General features: G+C 30.9%; 1 protein-coding gene across 10 annotated transcripts in view; it reads left to right on the top strand.

Annotated features, from left to right (window-relative positions):
- The window catches only part of LOC105233641 (protein FAM102B), a 183,074-nt gene that overhangs the window by 108,610 nt on the left and 48,796 nt on the right, over positions 1-25,668 (top strand). For all 10 annotated transcript variants that reach the window (XM_049457086.1, XM_049457085.1, XM_049457080.1 and 7 more), the window contains one exon: positions 9,817-9,878. The gene's annotated coding sequence lies outside the window, so the exon portion shown is untranslated. The remainder of the gene's footprint in view (positions 1-9,816; positions 9,879-25,668) is intronic.

The following is a 25,668-nucleotide window of genomic DNA, read 5'->3' as shown; positions in this document are numbered from 1 at the left end:
TAAATGTGTGGCAAATGCAAAAACATATGCAGCTATAAATATGCTGAGGATATATATAGTGTATATATATATAAGTTCTATATATCTACAATTCTATTTCGAAAGTAAATTACGAAAAATGTTAGACAATGCACGCTGCTGCAAAAGGATGTACAAAATTTGAACAAGCAACTCGTTAAGAACAGTTAAATTTGCAGCATTAAATTACAGTTATGTAACTCAATAACCGTTATTTCTTATAATCTAACAGCAAACAACTTTATCTTAAGACCCTTACCAATAATTTTTCTCGAAACTCGCCGGTGAGTCGGCAAGGAAAACTTCTCTGAAACGCCTCCCAAAACTTTAAAACTTTTCTGGATACTCTCTCGAGAGTTGGTAAGGAAAACTTCTCTGAAACGATTCCCAATTATTTAAACGCATTTTTCTCCAAACTCTCTCGAGAATCGATAAGGAAAACTTCTCTGAAACGCCTCTTAGAAATTTAAACGCATTTTTCTCGAAACTTTCTCGAGAGTCGGTAAGAAAAACTTCTCTGGCACGCTTCCCAACTCTTTAAATGCATTTTTCTCGATATTCGGTCGAGAGTCGGTATAGAAAACTTCTTCTAAATGGTTGCTCAACTTGAAATTTTCAAAAGACCTTGTGAACTATATTTATCAGGTAATGATTATAGGAAAAGATTTTCCATAACCCGATGATAGTTTCGATTTTTAAACCATTATGAACTGTCAACTTTTCACGAGAAACTCTTTGTTTTTTTTTGGAAGCCGCCGATTATTAGCCGCATTTATCCGACACCCCTCTTTTAGAAGTCCTCCAGGGGATAGGCTGCGGAATTAAGGTCTTCCAAAATTAACTGCTTTAAGAAAATACAAGAAGCAGATCACAAAAAAACCGTTATCATGATTTCAGGTCTATACAACCATACTATAAATGTATTGTATAGCTGCTGAGGCTGTAAGTTCTTGCTTTTTATTAAAGGTATAGGCCCATTATTGTATTATTTTTTACTTCTTTTATAGGACTGATTTCTAAAAAAAGTTCGGTTTCATAATTTTGCTGTTGGGTCACCATGAAATTCAGGCATCTCTTAAGTTTTTATTATTAAAAAATAATTTTATAGTTTATTTTCTTTTAAAAATTTCTTCTCTTTCTCTTTCTTTTTAAAATGGTTAAGATGCACTACATTTGTCTGCTACACAAATCGAAAATGTCTTACAAAACGTAATGAACCGTTGCTTGCAACGAAGATAACATTATTTTATGACGAATTAGCCTTCTCGATGAAAAGTGGAACATCTACAGTTAAAGGAATATTCAGCGAAATAAAAGAATTGTCAGCCAAACTGAATGAAATGTGATCTTCAAAAAAATACTGATTGAATGAGTCAATAATATCACTTTGTAATTCTGATTTTTTTTTTTTTTAATTTCTTATTATAAAATAGTTAATATACACCACGTTTGACTACTCCACAAATCGAGAAGCTCTTAAAAAACCTAATCAATCGATATTAGTCACAAATAACACAATATTCTACGATGACTGAGCCCTTTTAATGAATACTAGAACATCTAGCAGTAAATAAATCTTCAGCGAAGCTAGAGTATTGTCAAGCAAATATTACCTTCCAAAAACCACTTGTTGAATGGAGCAATGACATCACTTTATACTTATCATTATTTTAAAGGTCTTAAAACAGTTAAGTTGCACTACTTTCGATTGCACCATATACCGAGAAGGTCTCATTAAATGCATTAAATCAACAGTAGTAACGAAGGGCACACTATTCTATGATGCTTCAACTCTTTTCTTGAACACTACAACATCTAGCGTTAAAGAAATCTTCAGCAAAGTTTGTGAATGTATCAATACCACAAGCTCGAGTTTCACAGCAGAGCTCCATTTCTTTATTTATTTTTTATTTAAGTGTCAAGTGTCAAGTGTCTATTGACTGCTGACAACTTTAGAAATATCTAAAGTACTTTATGCAATTCATTACTCAACCCACGAGTTCTGTGCTAACTGCTTTCTAATTAAAAAAAGTTGTTTAGTTGTGTTACTACCCATGCATCTCGTTATAATTATCTAAACAATTATCTACTTTTTTTAGCGAATGAGTCACAATCTATTTCCTTCACTCACGCCCCATTATCTACAAAAAAGCTGCATTTATTTATTAAACTAATGTGAGGAAAATCAGCAAAAACACATATCTCCAACTGATAGTAAACATTTTCAATTAAACATTGAAGCGCGTGTATTAATTTTTTGTTATATTTTCGCTAGTCAAAGGGTAAAAACCCACCAACTCAAATCTATTTTTGTATGTTTGTATTAATTTCGGCATTTTGACCAACCCATGTTTGTTTGATTTTCCCGATATACCATTACTTAGCCGATTAACTGATTTTTGCTGCGCATTTGGTTAATTGCGTACGCTTTTTATATTGTTTTTGTAAATCTTTTTTTTAAGTTTTTTTTGTATTCATTTTTGTTGTTTTCTGTTAGGTTTCTTTACTGTTTTCTGATATTTTTTTAATATTTTCTGATAGTTTTTTTTTTATTATTTTCCGATATTTTTTGCTGCTGGCTAATTTCTGTTGAATACATTTCATTGTGTACATTAATTTTCAGGCTGCCAATCAAGTAAAAATAATTACTAAAACAGCTAACAGCAGCGGCCGCAAATTTGCTTGTTGACAAGCGAAGGAAATTGCGACGTACAGTGGGACAGTAGTAACAAAATATGTGTGTAAAAATATTATGGACAAAATTAGTATTAAAGGCTAAAAATGAAAATTTTAAATAATATTCGATTGATAAAACGAAAATTGGAATTAGACTAAAAACAATAAGAAATTCGAAAATAAAATATTAACATAGTTTACAAAAATTGAAAAAAATATATTTTATACATATTAAAATACATATCCAGCAAACCGGAAAAATATATCAATCGTTAAAAACGACTAAAAAAATAATAAAAATAAAATAAATATAATTTGCACAATATCATAAAATATTAAAAATAACATATAATAATCAAGATTTTTTTTAAATTATAATATTCAATTAATATAATGCTATATTAACAATATATTTTATAATCATAACCCTAGTCTCTACGGTATTGCTACATCCAACCAGTATTTATTTTTATTTTTATGTTTTTGCCAAAATCTCTAACTTCGATAAAGATTTCTTTAACGCTAGATGCTTCAGTCTTAATTGAAAGGCTTGTGTAGCCATAGAATAGCGTGACCTTCATTGCTAGCATTGATTCAATATGTTTAATGAGATCTTCTCGGTTTGTGCAGCATCCGAATATAGTGCAACTTAACTTGTTTAAGAACTTAATTATGAAGTGATATTATATAGCCATTGAACTCGGATTTTTTTAAGACAAAATTTTCAGTTATTCTTGATAATCATCTAAGTTCGTTGAAGATTTGCACACCGCTAGATGTTCTAGTTTTTATAGCGTTTTTTTTTAAAAGTTATCAAGCTCTTAAAAATCACCCTATAGTACTGACTGATTCTTTATAAAATATTGTGACCTTGGTTGCTTGCATTAAGTAAATGCGTTTAGTGAGATCTTCTCTATATGTCGATCAGTCAAATGTAGTACATCTTAGTCGCTTAAGGATCTTGGAAAAAAAGATTATTAATAATAATAATTTAATGATTAATTGTTTTTCCAAGGAAAATCATATAAATTGTCTAAATGTTAAGAAGATACAGATTTTTTTTTCATAGCGTTGGTGAAGATATTAAAAAATTATGCAATTATGGAAAAATATAAAGGAAAACAGACCCTTTTGGAAGTCAGCAATTTTTTTTTTTTTTGGTTGATAGTCCTGAGAAGAAAGTAAAAAATCATAAAATTTTGAAGAAATATCAAGAGATAGTTACATGAAACTGTTTAAAGCCCAAAGAATACCCAAGTAAGGACAGAAGTATTTTACAAAGAACTGAAATAAATTTTTAAATAATTGTAAACTTCCTTTGAAGAAACGGACAACATTCATAGCACTGTTGTATAGACCTAAAATCTGATTATTGGCAGAAAACACGCGTCAGGGTTATTTTTTACCGAAGAATTCGAAATAAAATATTTTTTTGAAATCTTTTACACAATTTATTGGTAAATAAAAGTGAAAAAATTAATTGTTTAATAAAAAAAAATTCGAAAAGGGTGAAAAAAGCAAAAAAATATTTGAAAGTATATAATAAATATTAATCAAATAAAAAATAATTATTATAAAGATTTGATTATGTGGGTCGGTCCATACCTACTACGTGTTAACAAAGCTTAGTCATACAATTCTTTGAAAAACCCATTAGAGCAATTAGAAAAAAATAATTTTATGCCACAACAAGAAACAACGTTAACTTCGGCTGTACCGAAGCTGTAATACCTTTCATAGTAACATTTGTTATGGCATAAAAAGATATAAAAATATATCTATCTACACTACAGGGGTCTTATATTGGCGGCTCCAACCACTGATAAGCCTCTTAGCGAGTAAAGAATATATGAAAAATTTCACGGCGATATCTCAAAGCTTAGGGAAATTCATCATATATATACAGACGATTAGACGGACATGCCTCAGGCAGGACTCAGCTCATCACGTTGATCACTTATATAAGTATAATTATATATATAAATCTTAAAGTTGAGGCCACTGACTCTGTATTTCGGTAGTAAATTTGAATATTTTCGACTCGTTGTTGGACCGCATATCTTTCCATAATAAAAATGGCAAACCTTACTGAAGAGAAATGCCAAAAGAGTTGGAAAAATATGGCGTCGTTAGCTGTCCCTATCGGTCTACTTTTGTAGTGCCCTTTTGAAAAACCTATACTTCCAACGCTTCCTGCTGGATGTTGCAAACTTTTTATACCTTGTGTAGGGTATAATCAATATCAGAAAGCTTTCATTTCACTATGACGACATGCATAATTGATAACTGGCTTGTAAAGGCGACAAAAGCGTTAATACATACATACATAAGTATAATGAGGCAGGCATATGAGCTGTTGGCTACAGCTTTGCGTAATGGCTAAAATTGCACAATAAGGTCATCACTTGGCATGTTGCTGCTCATCGTTATACATATGTACGTACAAAAATACAGATATGTAGTTATGTACATACATGCACTAAACCTGTACACAAGTATACACTACAAATTTGGCATGTACATAGATGTATTCTCTGTTTGCCAAAAAACCAACAAAAAACTCAACGAACGAATTTGCCAACTGAAGCTACCAAGCTGTCGCACATCACCGGTAAATATTTTTTATTTGCTTGTTTGACTGCCAAAAGCTGTGACACCTCATCACATTACTTACAGTTGATGGAATTGGCATTGCATGACGCTGTTCGAGCGATCGATATGTGTCTACTCGCATACCAATGCATAAATTGTCTTGTAGATGTAGATACATATGAGCTTTATGAGTGAATATCATATTATAATTTAGTATAACATGTTTACCGTTAACTTCAATGGCCACTTACCACTTCAAGCGATAATTGCAGCGCCTACGATATAGGTACATACATATAAATATATATTTATTCTTTGAAACTAGGTTGAACATACCTGCTTTACAAATCATAGTCATTTTATTGGTTGTAATTACATTGTCCAGTCGTTATGCTGTGGGTGGGACCGCTTGCTGCTAATGACAATAGCAACAATTTACTCAAATTGCATTTGCATGTCAAATGTTGTTTTATCATTTTTCACATGCTATGCTTCATGAAATTGGTTCTGAATTAGAACCTTTCATTACTGGCAAACTGGTAACACTGCCATGAGATCTCTCCTGATTATGAGACATGGAATTAATGTCCCATACGACCTACAGAAAACTTTGTTTAAAACCATCACCGATTATAACAGAAGCTTCTAAATTTCAGGAAAGAAATGTCATACTGATTTATCACCCCCATTATATAAGAACCTTGAGGCTCCAAGTTTCAGTAAAACAATGTATTATACTGATCTACCAGAATTTTTATCTTGCAACCTCCCTCGATAATATAAAAACCTTCAGCTCAGTCTTGAATGGTTCATCAATCGTCGCTAGCTGGTTGGCATAGACCATAGACTTGACGTAGCCCCATAGGGAATAATCTAACGCATTCAAATCGCACGACCGCGGCGGTCAATTGACTGGACCATTTCGTGAAGTAACAGGTTCACCCAACTTGGTTTTCAATAAATCGGTTGTGACGTTCTCTATGCGGCTTGTGGTGCCGTCCTTTTCGAACCACTTAGTATCCAAGTCCATATCATATATTCGTTTATCATTGAGCGGTAGCGATTCCCATTCACAGTACGACGGTCTTGATCATCACGGCTTCAGTTCTTGCGTCAATTTGATCTTGTAACGATCAAGGCCAAGATCTTTTCGTAAAATTCGCCACAACAACGTCACAGAGATCGACGCTTGAGAACTGTGTGAGAGACTCTGATTTGGGTTTTTCTCAATTGATGCACTAGCGGCAGCAATATTTTCGACGCAACGGGCACTTCTTTGTCTCATTGGCACGGCAATACTTTGTACTTGTGTCAGTGGATTCAAATTATCAATATGTAGCTTCTGCTGTCAGCTGTCATATATGTAGCAACTGTCACTTATGTAGTCAGCTCTCACATATCTGTCAACTGTCAGACGACTGTGAATTGTTTCCAGAAAGTATTCTGAAATTCTTTATCAGTAATGTTACTTTTGTCGTAGACATAGAGCTTTAAACCGTTGTCAGTGGTAAGCTGTCAGGTATACTGTCGGCTATTCCCTACTTCAACTATTCACTACTCTCATTGTCCCAAAGAAAAGTGCATCTATTGTTTTACTATATATGTTGCATTAAAAATAACCTCTAATGGAAATATATTTCTATTATTTTCAATAGTGCTCAAATAAAATTTATTGATATTCAATAGAAAAATAGTATATTATTATTTACAAAGCTTACGTGCGCTTGAGACTCACTTTTACTACGCGCTCAATGCACGGAGCCAACTATTTGTCATAGAGACAGCTATTTGACATATATATTGCCCTATACCTTTATATACAATGAAAGTCTCCACAAAACTACCCACAAACGCTTATATCCTCAAATTGACTGCAAAACTGTGCAGCGCTCAGCTAACAGCTGACTTGTTGCCGCGACGTCAAGCACCAGTTAAGTGATATTTTCGAAACAATGCGCCCAAAAGTATGCGACTTCCGCCAACTTGTCTCCTTAAGGCGCATAAAACAACTAGCTGTAGCATAACAACAGGCGTGTAGGCAAATTTCAAAGATTCCTGCACAAAAAGTGCCATGGAAACTTGCGCTATCATAAATGCTGCGCTGCAAAACAAAGTTTATGGTCGTGGGAAAACCTCGACGTGGGAGTCCTTTACAGCAAGCAAAAGTGAAACGTGCAAGTGTGCGAAGATGTAAAGTTCAAGCAACAGCGCATAGTCGACTTTTAGGCGCTTATATAAATAAATAGATTTGCGTGCGCGTTTGCGCCTAAAAATAGACTTCGCTAGTTTGCATTTAGTGCAGCTGTGATGCATGAAAAGCGTTCTGTGCGTCACAAGCCGGTGTGACTAAATGCGCTGGCAGGAATTTTAATGAGTTTTACAAGTTTTTAAATGCGGGTTTAGTGTGATGAAGGTGGGCGAGTAAATAAATATGTGAAAGTAGAACCATTTTGTATAGTTTTAATTTATATTATTAGATATTTGAAAGGCAGTGTGGCGTGTTTGTTTACGTAGTGCTTTATATGGATGTGTGCTTTAATCTATATATAAAAGATACGGGGTCTTGAATTCTGGTAATATAAACTATGACTAAGTATGACTGTACTAAACGATTGAGTTAGGTGAACATATTCTGGAAATCATTTTGTTGAATAATTTAAATTTTTGTCCACATATATATACTAAACTATAATTATACCAAAGCTATACATACTCGTGTACTTATAAAACCACCGGCTGAACGTTCGCTTCACATGGAATGCGGTCAACCAGTCACTATGACTCATCCTCTGATGAGAAAACGATTTGATGAGGTTAGTCACCCATATATCTAGAATTGCCGCTCTCTGATTATAAATGACCTTTAGTAACTCAGTAACTCCTCGACCAATAACAACTAAATTTGGTTCGGAACATAATCCCGATATTCTTAAGTTACATTCCTAAAATAAGCGCAATCGCACGACAGCCACGCCTACTTTTCATACATCACACATTTCAATTCCATCTGATTCTTTCACGTAACATTATATTAACCAAGCACCTGCGCAGAGATTCGATCAAAACTTCACACAAATAGTCTTTACAAGGTATGCCATCTCTTAGCAAAATATGTTCGACTTTTTGATTTTGATCGAAATTTTTAAAAACCATAGATACCGAATATGTGCATCACTGTGCCTATGTATGACTTTGTACTGCAAATTTTCGACCAAACTTTAAAATATATTAATGAAAATCAGAGAGCACCTGTACCTGATAGTAATATGCCTTTGTGTCACAAATAAATAAAATAGGTTCTGGAAGTTCCCTAGCTCCTATATATCTAAAATACAAATTTTTGTAATTTCCGGTTACTTTATAGGGTATATATCGGTCAATTAGTGGGTCATCTTAAAATACAAATAGAATGGCACCCTCCCATTATAATTGGCTATATTTGTAGGTGAGGTTTTCACAACCATTATACGTGACGTGACGTTACTCTTCACAATCCTTACATCCTTCGCATAATGCAATTTTCCAGCGTAGGCTCTTAATGGCTTTCACTACGAATTGTGTAGGCATTCCTGGCTTTCGCCATATACCGAGTGATGAAGCCTTGAATTATTGCCACAAAAGCCGTTATTTAACTCTTAATGGCTGCACTGTTTGTATTCGTATTGATATTGGTAGACGTTGAAAATTTGCTGAACGGTTTTGCACTGTTCTCCGTTCGCTGAGAAAACATTAAAGGAGCTTTAGTTGTTATTGTTATAGCTTACTTTACAGTTATTTCATAATTAAATTTTTAATTTTGAATAATGGCGGTAAATCTCTTGTGGTTCAAATCTTACATAAATAGTAGATACATGCAACTCTCCGCCCGCACTGTTGTCCACCACGCGCTTCTACACATCATTGCATCTCTCCATAACTCTTGCTTGCTTACGTACGGCACTCAGCGCCTCGCAGGTCTTACATACTTATGTGCATTTCTTTATTGCCAATGTAATATCTAAATCTTGTGCCACATATGTATGCCTCTCCATCTACTTCAATCTTTAACTCTCCTTCCCTCTGTGTCCTCTCCTTAACTCTTTTACTGTTGCTATGCTGCTACGCTTTGCTCTTTGCATCTGCGTTCTTGGGCAATTTGCTCCATCATTCAGAGCAGCCGCAATTTATAGTCGTCTTTGCCTTCCACACCATCTCACACCGCACCTTCCATACCCCACATGTGTGCGGCTCTGTGTACCTAAGTGTAGTCTTTTCTCATGCAAACTTTCGCTGCAAATTTTCGCTTGAATAATTGTTGATCCTTTGCATGTGCAGACGGGTGCCCCTTATTGTTTGCATTTAATCCTCATGGGTGTAATTTGATATGCTCCACTTTGTATGCAAGTTTTTGCACAAACTTCGGTTGAAGGTTACAGCATAAATTTGCAAAGCTTTTCGTGTGTATTCGGCTTTTGTGTTTCTTCTTAGCTTTCAAGTCAACTTTGCAATGAACTTAATTTTCTAAAGTGTGTTTTCTTTTATCCTTTACAGGCATTCAATTGTGTGTCTGAGAGACATATTTACATGCATACAACCACAACATTGCGGAAATGGTGAGTAACTGCAAAAATTACCCATATTTTAAACCATATATGTATTACTTACTTAATAGAGAGCAATATGCATATATTGTAAATAATTTGGTTAGATGATAAGGTCTTCTCTTTTCTCATATTTATCGGATTAGGACCGAGTCCTAGTAAGAGAAACTTTTTTATTTAACAAAATATCTTCACGAAATTTGACCCAAGACAATGCTATAATTTTCAACCATATAAAAACACGAAAACAGAATTTTGAATTTTTTAGAATAGAGAGTTGCCACCTTTTTATTTTAATAGATCTTTTGAGATTTCAGAAACTTCAATAAATTTTACGATAGCTTTGTATAATGTAGTTAAAAATTTTCTTATGCATAGAGAGTTGCCACCTCTTTGAAAGCCACCTTTTAATTTTAATACATTTTTTTTTTTTTTTTGAGATTTTGGGGCCTTTAGGAAGTCTTACGATAGCGTTAGTATAATATTTAATTTATTTAAAATTTTCTTTTTGGGTTGCCACCTGTTTGAATTAAAATTTTAATAGAACAAATGTTACACAGTTTTATAAACCCTTGTTTTAAAAAATGGCTTCAAGCTTCAATGAAATGCAATATTACGATAAGAACATCAAGCTCAAAAACGTAAGGAAAAAATATTTTATGTTTTGAAAGGTTTAAGAATTAAAAAAAGGAACAAAGTTTGCAATATTAAATTTTAATGGACTAAATCTTATGAGGTTTTAAAACTTTTTGACCTTTTAAGATTGATTTGAGTTCAATAATTTTTTTTGGGGTTGCCACCTGTTTGAATTAAAATTTGAATGGACTGATTTTATGACGTTTTAGAAACTTTTAGATGTTTTAAAACTGATTTGAGTTCAATAATTTTTTTTGTGGTTGCCACCTGTAAAATTTTAATTTTAATAGCACAAATTTTACGAAGTTTTAGAAACCTTTAGTTTAAAAAATGTTTTACGGCTTAAAATTTTTATTTTTTTATCAAATTTTTTAGATATCAAACCTAAATATGTTTAATGTTTCAATAGTCTTCGTTCGTTTCGATTTTATATTTCTTTACCCGTTGAAAATTGTTTTGGTTTATGTTCATCTGATTGTTTTGTTTAGAAAAATATATGTATGTACATTTAGTCCCTACATTTGTTTCAAGCCATTATAAAATGTTCAATTCAAACTTGATTTAAAATTAATTAAATTATAATTAAACGCCAAAATCATTATTTGCATATTTTTGTGAATTGCGCTTCATTAGAACCCCCGAAATGTCTACTCATTCACACATATTATAAACTCATAAAGGTTTACACTCACATAAAGTTATAAATACCGGCCATATTCCATCTAAATCTGCCACTAATTACAAATTGAATGAGTGGGCATTAAAAGGCAGCTATGCAAATAAATAACTAATGAAATTTGTGACAAAAAATAATTATTATTTCACAGAGTTGAAACGTGATTTCGTAGGTTAAAACAAATAATTGTGCTTTTGGTATATAATACATATACATACATACCTACATACATATGTAAGTATTTATAAACAGAATTAATTTATTTTTGGATTTCTCAATATATGTACATATACATATTTACATATGATCCAACTTCCAACACCAACTATTAGTTTATGGTTAGATAAATAATTAGCGCTTGATTTCAAAGCTGTGGGTGCTTTACTCTCTTACTAATCCAGCAAAATCAAATAATTTATTGTACAAATAAATATAAATGTGGCAATATTTCGTCATTTGTGATATTACTTAGTTCACACCTTTAAAATAATAAAGTAAAGCGCTGCAAGTGACTACAGCGAGTACAACGCTGCTAAGGCTGTGTACACAGTGGTGTTAAGAGCTTAAGGGTGATATTACAAAGTTAGAAAAAAAATGATTTATGTTTAATGCAACGTTTCAAATTGTGAATTATTTTTTTTAAGTTTTTGGTTTGTTCACTGCTGAGTTGCCATCTAATTTCTTTTGCAAATTAAGAAAAAATAATAATTTTTGTTCATCATAGTAAGGCAATGTGTAAAGAAACTAAACCACGGAAAAATAGTAAACAGAGTTGCCACTTTTTTGTATTTTTAAATAATATAATTTTTTTGGAATTTTATAATGTTTGTTTTTATACAAAAATGTTAATTCTATGGCAATAAAAATTTCAAATATAAAAAGTATTTAACAAGGTTGCCACTTTTTTGTATTAAATTATATTTTGATATGGTATTTATTGATTGTGTGAGTACGAAATCGAGTTTCCTGCAGAAATAAAACCAATTAATATTTACTAGTCATTGGTCAACAGCAAGTTTCCGAATTATTTATCGCAGCGTTGCCACATATTTTGTATTTCTTATTTAAAAATAATGTAAATTTCTTTCAAGATAGTAAAACAAGGTGAAAATAATATGTTATACAAAATACAATGTGCAACAGAGTTACCACTTAGTCCTATTTTTTTAACAATTTAATTATTTTGTGTTTTTGAACGTTTGTTTAATACTGAAATGTTAGTTCTATAGCAATAAAAAAAATTAAATACAGAAAAAAGCTTAACAGAGTTACCACTTGTTTATATTTTTTGACAGTACATTTTTTTGGTGGTTTAAATGATTGCTTTAAAACTAAAATGTTACTATTATAGCAAAACAAAATGTATGAGAGATTACCAATTATTTAACAGAGTTGCCACTTATTTAAATTTTAAACACTATAATTTTTTTGTGTGCTTAAATGTGTGATTTAAAACTAAAATATTATTATTATAGCAATGCAAAATTTGAGAGATTAAAAATATTGCACACAGTTGCCACTTATTTAAATTTTTAAACACTAAATTTTTTAAATGTTTGATTGAGTACTTAATCGTTATTTTATTAATCATAAAAAAATATATAATGAAAAAATTTTGGACAAAGTGGCCACTTTTACCAATAAAAAAAATATTTTTTTTAGTTTTTAATTTGCTTGTATCACAAAACAAGATTTTTATCGAAATTTGACCAATAATAACCAAAAACAAAAATATTACTTATATCTACAGAAATTATATAACAGTTAAGTAACTAGTAGTATATACCAAATAATTGAATGAACCTAAATATCACACGTAAAACCATATGCAAGGTCACACTAATAAAAATGCAGTCATATTTATGCTCTACTAAACCAAGGGTTTTTCCAACAAACCAATTAACGGCACGCACACAAGTCTCCAGCGCTGGCGGCAGATGCGCCGCAACACCAACTTACCGGCTCCCGCATTGACAGTGGCCATTACAAAACGCATCAAGCTACTTCAGCAGCTACACAAACAGCAACGCTCTAAGCACATTTTCAGCTTAAGACGCGAGCGTTGTGAAAGTGCTGTCGGCTGGCCCTTAATGTTGTTGCATCGCATAGTTGTTGTACATACTTATGCGTTGCACAAATTCGAGACGACAACTAACTAAGCAACTAGCTATGCTTTGATGATTTGATGGTACAATGTGGACCTAGCGTAGATTGTGTTGACCTTGACAAGTGAGGCGTTAATAAATTTCACAACTTATGACAGGCAAAAAGACGCTACAAAGAGAGAGTGTGTGAATTATAAGAAGGGAGCATGCGGAGGAAGAGAGTAGTGTAAGTTGGGGTTTGGAGAGGAAGGAGTGTTTTATATGAAGAGATATGAAGTGCCAGTTAAATTTTGTCATAAAATTGCTAAGAATTGCTTGAAGCTGCCATTAAAATATAAATTTATGGTTCATAAAGACATCCCTGATTTTCTACGCGTTTCCTTGGAGCGAATTATCTCATTTGTGTGCTAATAAAATACAATTTTTAATTGTATAAAAATAACATAGTATATAACCTAATGTGAATCCCACTCGTGCTCAGAGATAGCAATAAAAACCACCATTTAAAATCAATAAATTGTTTTACTTTTAATTACACCTCAATATGCATATCCGTTTCCTGTTCTAGAAAAAAACACTTAACCTGCCAATTATCATACAAATTCTTAATTACAAATTTCCACTTAATTTCATTAAGTATTTCTAAATTCACCGGAACTTCACCTCACATAAAGCTTGCATTTCCGTTGTAAACACTTCTTGTTCAGACACTTAACACCTTTTGTGTAGTCTATAAATATCTATACTAGTTTACCTCATATAAAAAATATAAACAAATCAACCCGCAAATTTCTTAGAATTCATCAACAAGCTACAAGTTGTTATCGCCGGCAGTAAACATAAGTACTAAATTAATTTAAAATTAGAACAAAGACATTCTGCTTGCTTATCTAAAAAAAATTATCAGTCTTGGAGTTTCCACGTTTCTTATCGATTTTATAGATCCATTTTAAACTAAATTATATTAGCTTAATTATAGCATTTTGCTTGTCTAGCATGAAAACCAATTTTTTTCAAGGTAATGTGCAGTAAAGTGTCGCAAACCTGACAGAAAATTTTATTATGGAATTTTGTGATAAAATAAAACTCTGTACACATCCATCTATATCTAAATAAATTCTAGAAAACCACAGCTTTTATATTATTGGTCATATTCCCAAGAAAACGTATAATCCTCTTGTTATCAGTTGTTATTGTTGCCTACCTTTTAGCGCGCAACAAAAGTTCGAGCAAAAAAAAAGCAAGAAATTTAAGTTAAATACTTTGTGCTTAGCAAGAATTTATCCTTTTCGATCACATATGTAAAGTACAAGACTTTTTGTCTGCTCTACAATAAGTTAATCTTTTCCAATCCGTTTGTTAGAGAGACTTTTTGTTATTGTTGCCTACCTTTTGGCGCGCAGTAAACATTTTGAACACCATAAAAAGTGAGAAATTTAAGTTAAATGCGGTGTACTTAACAAGCATTAAGTCTTCTTCGATCAAGTATGTAAAATATGAAACTTTTTGACTGAACTACAATCATTTTATCTTATTCAATCCATTTTGTAAAATAAGAGATTTCTTGTTATTGTTGCCTACCTTTCGGCGCGCAGTAAAAATTTCATAAAATGTGAGAAATTTAAGTTGAATGCGGTGTATCTAACGAGAATTTAGTATTTTTCGTTCAAATATTTGAAATATGCGACTGTTTTGGCTGTCCAATAAAATTTTAATCTTTGACATTTATTTGATTTCATAATTTAATTTTACAGATTTTTTGCTGACTGAAAAGCTTTTTATTTTTTATTTGCTATATCATTTTCGAAGTCACTATCTCTTATGTCAGAAACGTTGTTTAATTCATTATATTTAATTTTATTTTACTGCGTTGCATACATTTCGGAGCGTAAGGAAATTGTTTAGCCAATAAATCCCACGTTTCAAAGTGGCTACAGAAACGCATATGCTGCTGGGATTACCTACATTTTAGGTAGACTTTTACTTCTACCTCTTCTTGATATGTCATATTCTTCCCAGCCAGACATTTTTAGGGTTACATAGAGACGGTATTTTGTATACTTTGGCAATTAAAATGTTATTGTGGAATAATTAATTGCTTCTGCCTATATTCAAATTAGAAAAACCTTTAGAACTTTAATTTAATAGGAGCTAGCCTTATTTTTTCATTGAACAGGTTGATTTCATTGTGATACAATTTACAAACCTTTTTAAATTACAAATTACATAATTGTTAAGTTTGTTAAGCTCTTCACAGTTTATATAGAAATTGATAGAAGTTAGCGGTTAGACAACTCAAATTTTCTTAATTTCTCAATTTAGACCCTTTTTCCTCTTCCTGAAGACTTTTTACGTAAAATTTTGCGATCAGATTTTTTCTTAATAATTGTATATCAATTTACTAATGCATTTTAAATTGAGAACAATTAACAGCTAAACAGCTGATATTTTTTAATTGCCCAATTATGAGCTTACTTTATCTAATAGAAGACTTTTTAAATGGAGATTATTTTCACTAATATTTTTATAGTAATATAAATCTGATTAAACAGTTAATTAGTTAATTCCTTTGCTACTTTTTAAATTAAGAACAAATAGCATACTCTCTTCTAGTGTTAAGTTAATTATTAATTAATTTTTTAAATTTCTTAATTGCTTAATTAGCAGTTTTTCACTCTAACCAATACAACACTAATTAACCATTGAATTATTAAAAGTTTAGACCTGAATTTTTTCATTAATTCCAATCAATGCAACAATAATTAACCAGTAAATTAGTAAAAAAAAAAATACTGTTTCGTCCATTCGTTGAATTGGACAGTTATTTAGTTAATTTGCGCTGTAATATTAATGGAGAACAATTAAAGGTCATAAAGGTGAAATTTTCTAAATTGAGTATTTAAGAGTTTAAGAATTTAGTTTATTGTTCAATCTATTTAAAACGATGGATCGAGATTTGTTTACTAACTTTAAAAAATTTAATACTAATTGGACAGTTAATTTGATAATTTCTTCACTGTGTGGTAAATTGAGAACATTTGGAAGTTAAAAAAACCAAAGTTTTTTTAATTACATAATTAAAAGATTTATTTCTCTCAAGATTTCCTCGGTATTTTTTCACTAATTGATATAAATTGTGCAATTAGTTAAATAGTTCTCTAACTGTATTGTTAATTGAGAACAATTAGCGGTTAATTACTTAAATTTTCTTAATTAACCCATTAACAACTTGTATGCTCGAATGACCATTAAAATGTTGCTTCTAACTTTTTGTTAATTTAGTATTTAATTATGCAGTTAATTATTTAATTTTTTCACTGTAATGTAAATTGAGTACAATTAACGGTTGAAAAGCTAAAATTTCCCTAATGACCTAATTAAGAGCTTTCTTCTTCTCATTTAACATTTACTATGTTGGTATTGACGCTAATGACGCAATTAGTAAATTAATTATGTGGTAAAATAAGCGAATTAATCTTTTTTTGAAATTTCTTAACAAGTTCAGGGATTGTGCTTGGACTTAGTACTAAATTTTTCTAAACTGTTAAGAAAATAAAATCAAATTGTGAAACTGTTTTAATTCAAAAAAAGTTTTTTTTTTAACTATTTTTTTATATAATTTTTTTTTTTTGTTTTTCGGAAAGAAATCTTTCATTTCCCTTTCATTAAGTTGGAAAATATTTGTTTTTGCATATTTGATTTATACAGTTGCAGAGATCCATTTCTATTTTAATTGTCCTTTGTACAAGTTTCCTTGAATTATGGCTCCCCCATTAGTTTTCCTCAAAAACTCACAAGCTTTTATAAAAATTCACCAAATTTACATAAATATTTCTTGCTACATAATCTCTACATTGTAACGATATTTAACTGTGTTCCCTGGAGTCTAATTTTAACACTAAACCTCCATCACACACTTACACTTGTTGCCATTCTTTTCTTTGAAAATTCAATTTCACCTACACAGATTTGCAACTGTTGTTATTTTTTCCCCTTGTTGCCCACCACTAACTTTCAAGCGTACTTTTCACTGGAATGCGTTTTATATGAACCTTACTTCATATACAGATAAACATATGTAACTATGTACGATTTTTCAAACATGCACCCCTATAAACATATTTATATATTTGTTCATATGTATATGTGTAAATAAGCTCCTTCGTAGAACTCGTTACATAATGAACTCCATGACCACCCAACCATTTCGATATGCCACTGAAGCACAAACATCCTTATTAATAATACGCCAAGCTGTACTTGTATTTGTTGTACTACACATTTGGTCAGTCGAGCGTTTTTGTAAAATATGGCTGCCGCATATTCGCAGAAATTGCAATCTGCTGGCTGCTGTGGCACTCAACTGTGGATTAGCTGAGAATGATGTGGAACATAAGCACTAAGGAGTTATTTTAGGAAAATTTTCGGAAATTCCAAATGAACTGTGAAAATTTCATTCAACGAATTTCCAATTAGGTTTTTCCAAAAATTAAATTTTTTTGCTGCAACAAAGTTGACTTCCGAAATTATTATTTTTTGCTTTTAAATCATACAAATAATAAAATTTTGTTATTCCATGTTTTGTTACTTCCTTACGCTGTTAGAGTGTCAGAAAAATTAAATTTTTTTTAATTTTTTTTTTTTTTTTTAATTTGTTTTTTAAATTTTTTTTTTTTAATTTTTTTTTTTCATTTAAAAATTCAAAAATTTTTCAATTATTTTTTCTCAATTTTTTTAAAATATTTTTACCCATTTTTGTCTCTCACTTCACTGAAATTTTTCTGCATTTCTTGCTAATATTTGTAGCTTCCTTATTTTTGGTTTTTACTGCTACTCGCTTTTGTACTAACTGCATTTTATTTTAATCGCATTTTCATTGTCGTCGCTGTTCATAAGCCGTGCAATTTTAATAAGTGTCATACACAACCGCACGCACTCTTGACACACACACTCACCAGACTTACTTACACACATGCTGTGGCCATTTGCTGCCACTCTGCAATCGACAGCTTATTTCTGCCACAATATCCGCATCTTCATCACAATAAAAAGCAGGCAAACATACCTACCTACAAATGCTTTTGTGCTCAAATATATTGATATGTGTGTGTGGGTGTGTGCCTTCATGCCTGTCCTTAAGTGGCTTTCTGCTGACCGCCTGCTGCTAAGTTTTATTACGCACACACATACATACATATGTACATGTGTGCTTCCATGCGCTACTGTATTGTCAGCAGATATCATATAAAGTGTCTCCATGCAACCGTTATAATGTAGTATATACATATGTACTTATATACATGCATATATGTAATATATAAATACACATATTTTCTTGTCACTTGTCCGATCTAGTGTGTGCTATTGGCGCTTTAAGTGCAAAACAGGGTTGCCAAGTGAGGCGAATGAAATCTTGTTAATATCTGGGAGGAGTTTAGAGCATTTAATGAGAGAGTGGAGTCTATAATTAAAATATTTGATATGAGCAAATATTTTTTGTAAAAAAATGCATTAAAATTGTCAATGAAAAAATTAAAATTCTAAAATATAAAGAATTCAAAAAAAAATTTAAAAAATATAAAAAAAAAGAAAAATTTTAAAATTGAAAATAAAATAATTTTAAAAATTAAAAAAAAAAAAATATTTTAAAATATAAAAAAATTTAATAATACATATCAATATTTTTAAAATATTTTTTTGTAATTAATAATATAAACAAAAAATTAAACTTAATTTTATTTATAAAGAAATATTATAAATTTTTTCTTAAAATCTACATTTTTTACATTTTTTTAATTTTCAATTCATTTGGCAACCCTACACATTAAAACAATGCGACTTCCTGCCTTTGACAACATCTCACACACCTCTCTCTCCACTTTCTCTCTGCTTCCAACTACTTCAAATTTTCGACTTACATCCCCCATGTTTTTTTTTTTGTTTTTGTGCCTACTCTGCCATTTTTAATGACTTTGTCACATAATTGTCCAAAAACCGGCTACGTTGTAATTTACTAGCTCATTCCGTAAAATTTTTGGTGCCACACTTCGCATATTGTGCACACATTTCAATAAATTGTCACTTATTCATGCTCGTTTATGTTCGGGCACAGCCTCCAGATGTCACATGTGCTTATTTTAGAATTTTTGGAACTTTGCGCTCCATTTGTTCCTACTTGACGCTTCGGCTAGTTTCAAATTTTTTCTTCGCTCATAAATTATTTAATAACAAAAATGTGTGTTTGATTGACAGGCAAGAGGCTCTAAGTGTATTTTTTTGAAGGCGTATTATATTTTTAAATTTACTGCAAAAAAGTGAAAAATCCCTGTTATACGGTAGTTTTCCTTTTCTTTTACCAAAAAGTGTAAATAAAGAACTCAGAAAAAATAGTTCTGATATCTATTTGAAAAAAATATAAAAAAAATTCCGTTAGGATAAAAAATATTAAAAAAAAATCCTTTGCAAGGATTTAAGATATTTTCTAATATCTTAAAAACTCTCCAAATAAATTAATCTTAGTAAAAGACTTAGATATCTGTCGACAAAAATGTGAAAAGAATGCTGTTGTGATAAAAAAGTGTAAAAAAACGCTTTTCGAGGATATTTTTGTTTTCCGAATATCTCTCGAAATTAAAAACTATTAGGAAAGAATTCTGTTATCCAAAAAAATATGAAAAAAACTCTTGTTACGATGAATAGAAAAAATCCTTTGTAGGGAAATTTTCTAATTCTTTAAAAACTTTCTAAATGAATTATTCTTAGTAAAAATCTCTAATATCTGTGGAAAAAAATTAAAAACAATTTAGAATAAAAAAATTAAAAACAACCCTTTTGTGGGATATTTTTCTCTTTTCCAAAAAAACTCGAAATTAGCAATCCTTAGCAAATAAGTTTGATAACTATTAGCAAAGATGTAAAAAAAAGCCTTGTTAGGATGAAAAATAAAAAAATATCCTATGTAGGGAAATTTTTTATTTTCTTAAGAACTTTCGAAATAAATGAATCTTAGTGAGAATTTCTAATATTTGTTGAATTCAAAACAAAAAAAAAACTTGTTAGGATAAAAAATATAAAAAACCCTATTGTGGGTTATTTTGCTATCTTGAAATTAACAAGTTTTAGTGAAAAAAATCATATATATATACATATATCGCAATTAACTGTAAAAAAAAATCTCGCTTAGGACTAAAAAGTTAAAAAGCCCCTCTGGAGGATATTTAACTATTTTCTAGAAAAAAGCACACCATCATCAAAACACAACTCTGAGTGAAAATTTCTGTTATCTGTCAGTAAAAAATAACATAAAAAATCCTGTTAGGATAAAAAGAAAAAAACAAGAAAATACCCCTTGTGGGATATTTTTCTATTTTGTAAAAAAAAATCTAAATCGTCAACTCTTAGTGAAATTTCCTACTTCAAATAAGTAAATATAATACAAAATGTACAACGTCAATTATAAATATTATTTATAACCGAAGCAATGAGCATTAAAAACGACTTAACTCAAATAAAATTTTATTTTATTTTTTGCAATTTTTGTCTGCTGAACTCCATCCATTTATATTTATAATTTTCTTTGCACTTTATATTTAATATTTATTGGAATAAGAGTCCAATACCACCCAGCAAAGGACAACAACACGTGTGGCACACATGTCGCACAGTGTCAGATAGCATAGGAGTTCCAAGTAGCGGATTACTTACTCTTTCTTTTTCGCAGCTTTTATTTCTCATTGTACTTCCTTCCACTTAAGTGCTTCTTATGGTGCATATGCACACACACATAGACATATGTACATACGGACATATAATTGCCTTTTGTAACCCGCCGACAATCAGCCAACCGGCATTCAGCTTCAAAGCAATGCAACAACAAAGCATTTTACGCATTTAAAACGCATTCAATCGAAAAGCTCGATTTCTTGCGCATACTTACATATACATATGAATACACAGACACATATATGTATGTATATATGTATTCATGCATACATACCAGCCTTTCTTAAAACCGTCCATCTCTTCATCTGCCACTCGTTGCAAGTGCGCGTTTGTTGTTGCTGCAGCTTCATTTACCAATACACTTTGTATGCACATTCCGTCCATCCTTTTGACTGTCTGTCTGTCTATCATATGAGTACCTACTGTAGCGCACCGTATTTCTGTCCGTCCATCAGGCTGCTTGTGTGCATCATTTTTCGTGCTCATCCATATCTTATATCGCTCGTCGTTATTATTATTATTGTTAATGAAGTGTAACTAACAGCTGCTAACATATGGGTTAATGATGCACACATGCAAGCATACGAGTGTGTGTATGTGTATATGTGTATTGAAAGATGGCGTCGTTAACTGAAACGCATCAAATACTTGATTGGCAATCGAGCAGAAGAAGTTCGTGGAGATCTGATGGCAGAGTTCTTCTTTTTTTGGATTTTGGATTTTTTTTTTGTTGTTTTTGCAATATTTGACACCAAAGAAACCAAAAACAATTGAAAAAATGAATATCGAATACTCAGGTTCATAATCGAAGGATCTTATCGTGATTTTCACCAATCAGTTTGTATGGCAGCTGTATGCTATAGGTGTCCGATCTGAACAATTTTTATGGAGATTGTAGCGCTGTCGTAGAGAATAATTCATGCCGAATTTCATGAAGATAACTCATCAAATAAAAAAGTTTTTCATACAAGCTCTTGATTTTGACTGATCAGTTTGTATGGCAGCTATATGCTATAATGATCCGATCTGAACAATTTCTTCGGAGATTATAGCTTTTCCTTAAACAATAATCTAAACCAAATTTCGTGAAGATATCTCGTCATATAGACAATTTGTCCATACAAGGACTTAATTTCGACCGATCAGTTTGTATGACAGCTGTATGCTATAATGGTCCGATCTGAAAAAAATTTCCGGAGATTGTATCATTGCTTGAGGCAATAAATAATATCAAATTTCGTAAAGATATCTCGTCACTTGAAAAAGTTGCCCATACAAGGTATTCATTTTTCCCTATAAGTTTATTTATTTTTATAATTTTTTTTAATTTTCTTTATGTAAAAAAATTCAACATAAAAAAATTCCTAGCACCATAACTCTCACATAACCATTTTCCATTTTCGTTGGCACTTTTAAAACTCTTTTTTAGCTGCCATAAATAACCCCTTCAATCTCAGGCGAGCTACTAACTGTCTCCTTACTACCATCTAAACAAGAAAGCCTACATTTTGTGGCTAACGAAGTGTCATTGCAGTCAAGTTGGAAGTTCAAATGCCTTTTCTGTGGTTTTTCAACCTAACTTTAATGCCAATGTGTTGTCCACGCCACAATAGCAGACCGAAAACAAACAAAAATAAAATCAAACTTCTCTGCAGGCCACCGCACTAGCAGCTTCACAACGGACAACAAAAGAAAAAATATTAAAATGTTTATTCATAAACCACAATTTTTACTATGGCAACGTAAATAAACAAAAATAACGTTGCAGCGCTTAAATGAAAATTGCGAAAACAGAAAAAAATAATAAAAATGTAAACAAAGGCGCTAATTGAAAAACGAAATTACACTTCGAGGTAGCCGCGTTATAAACGAAGCATGGTTGAAAAGTAATCAAGAAAAGACATTAATGGAAGGTGTAGAGAAGCAGGAAGTAATAATTGTTTATATTTTTACAATAAGAGACAAAATATTTTAAAAAGAGCTGATAAAAAATGCAATTATTAGAAGCGATGAAATAATAGTGGTTTTGAACCTCCACTCTTAGAGTGGTTTGACAGCGCTTAACCTTTTATATTTTTGGGTGAAATGTGTCTTCGCTCTGACCCACTATGTGCTTAGCTTAAGGTCTGTTCATGAGGGGCTTAATTGAACAGTCGCTGCTAACTTATAGCAATAATTCAAAATTTTCTGAGAAATTAATTTTACACCAAATTCATATTTTCTGTGAAGAAAATATGGCATAAACAATTTATGCCATAAAAATTATAGCAAACAAGGAATATAATTTCCCACACATTTTCTTTGTTAAATATGTCTAAATAATATTAACGAAAAATTTCGAAAATTTTTGTGCTATAAAAATTATAGCAACTGGAATCTAAATTCTAACTTTTCTGTAAATGCAATTTCTTGTTTAAATACAGTTCTGTTAGCAAACATTCTTTATTATTTGATTCGAACACAATTTACCCCGATCAAATTCCATTCTAAAGCTCGTTTGACTTGTCCGGGTATTTATAGGGGAATAACTCAAAAATGTTGAAGACTTTTTCACTAATAAATGGTTAATTGAGTCTTAAAAGTGTTATTTATCAAAATTTTCAGAAATTTGCTTGCTATAAAAATTATATGAAACCAGTACCATAACTTTTCATGCCTTTTCTTAATTAAAAGTGTTATATGATATGATTTTTTCACAATTTTCGAAAATTTGTATTGCCATAAAAATTATAGGAAACAAATTTTTCACACATTAAACGGGTTTAAATGTTATTTTATGTGAAAAGAGTCCAAAAAAATTATTCTATAAAAATTATAGCAAACCAAAATCATAATTTCAGACGTTGCTGTTAAGTGATATTCTCTTTAAAATTTAATTTTTATGAAAAACAATTTTCAACTAATCATTTAAGCAGTAATATTCCTCGAATAACATGCCACCGTTCAAAAGAGTTAACCTCACTTCGTTTGTCGGGGTGTTTGTCAGAAAATAATTCAAAAGTATAGAATGAATTTTCTAAACATTTTTGATTTTATTCCAATAAGTTTAAGTGATAGTATGCATCACAATTTGCGGAAATTTGTAAGCCATAAAAAATTATAGTAAACAAAAGAGTCTAATATTCCACAAATTTTCTTATTTAACATGTTTAAGTTATATTTTATTTCAAAATTTTCGATTTTTTTTTATGCCATAGAAATTATAGGAAGCAAAGAACATAATTTTCCACAAAATTTTTCAATGAAATGAGTTGAAATGATATTTTGTCTTACAATTTTCGAAAATTTGTATTCCATAAAAAATTATAGAAACTAATTAGTATAAAAAAATAAAAAAAATACAATTAATTAAATGTGTTTAAATGATATTTTTACGAAAATTTTCCAACATTTTATTTGCCATAAAAATTATAGCAAACAAAGATTTGCTATAAAATGAAATTCTCGTTAATATTCAATTATTCAGAAGCTTTTTTATTATTCTCTTAAGCAACGATTTTGCTCGTGCAACAGGCCATTTTAAAGCACTCAGCCTCACTTGACTTGCCAGAGTGTTTGTAATTCAAACACGTAAAAACAATTTTCCACATATTGAAAATGAAAAAATATTCCCGAGGTGAGAGTAACTCAACGGAAATTTGCATATTTCTCCAATTTCTTTTGATGCAAAAACGCGCTGATTTTCATACACACGCACATATGCATCCACTCAAGTGTATATGACGCAAGGTTGCCTAGCTGAGAGATCCACCTCCATGCATATGCAAATCATAGAATTTACTAGAAATTTGCTTGACTTTATTTTGATTGATGCGTTTTTAATGCGCTGACAAGCCAGACACACCGTTATCACAGTCAGTATGCGCGGTATTCGCATCATCACAATGCGTGTGAGCGTATGTGTGTGCGATTGTGCGGAAATTATGCAACAACAAACTAATCAAACGCAACACTTGAATATGGAAATTGAAAAAAGCAAAAAAGAAATGTGTCAAATGATACGGGCAAGGTCAAGTGGCGTATCATAGCTGCCAAAGCATGCGCGGGAAATGCAAAATTTCTACAAATTCATGTGAATTTTCGCTAAGGAGAACGTGGGAATCTATTGTAATGGCAGCACAAAATGTTAAATTGATTAATTGGCAATTGATTGATTGCATAACTATTAAAAGATCGAATTAGAATGCTTTGGAAATATTTCGAATTATTTAAACTCAGTTTTTATGCGGCGAAAATCGGAATTTTTTAAAGGCTTCAAAGTGAGTTATGTTGGTACCATAATTTTAGTTAATTCAGTAATTGATTAATTGATTGCACTCATGTTTTAGTGCAAGTACAATATATCAGATATGAATATCAATCTTTAGTTTCAAATTGGATTAATTATTTTTAGTTTTGTTTAGTCAACTCAACCTTTAGTTTTAAATTTGATTAATTCTTCTTAGTTTTGATTAATCATTTCAATATTTGGACTTAAATTTGCCTAATTTCGTTTTTACTGATGAATCAGTTCAATCTTTAGTTTTAAATTTGAAGTTGGGTTAGTTTTGATTATTCGGACTAATCTTTAGTTTCAAATTTGACAAATTCATTTTAATTAGGATTAATCAATTCAATCTTCAGTTCGAAATTGATTAATTCCGTTAAGTTTCGATTAATCAAT

This window comes from Bactrocera dorsalis, chromosome 1, assembly GCF_023373825.1.
Source record: "Bactrocera dorsalis isolate Fly_Bdor chromosome 1, ASM2337382v1, whole genome shotgun sequence".
Lineage (NCBI taxonomy): Eukaryota > Metazoa > Arthropoda > Insecta > Diptera > Tephritidae > Bactrocera > Bactrocera dorsalis.
This window is presented reverse-complemented; position numbering and strand designations above follow the sequence as displayed.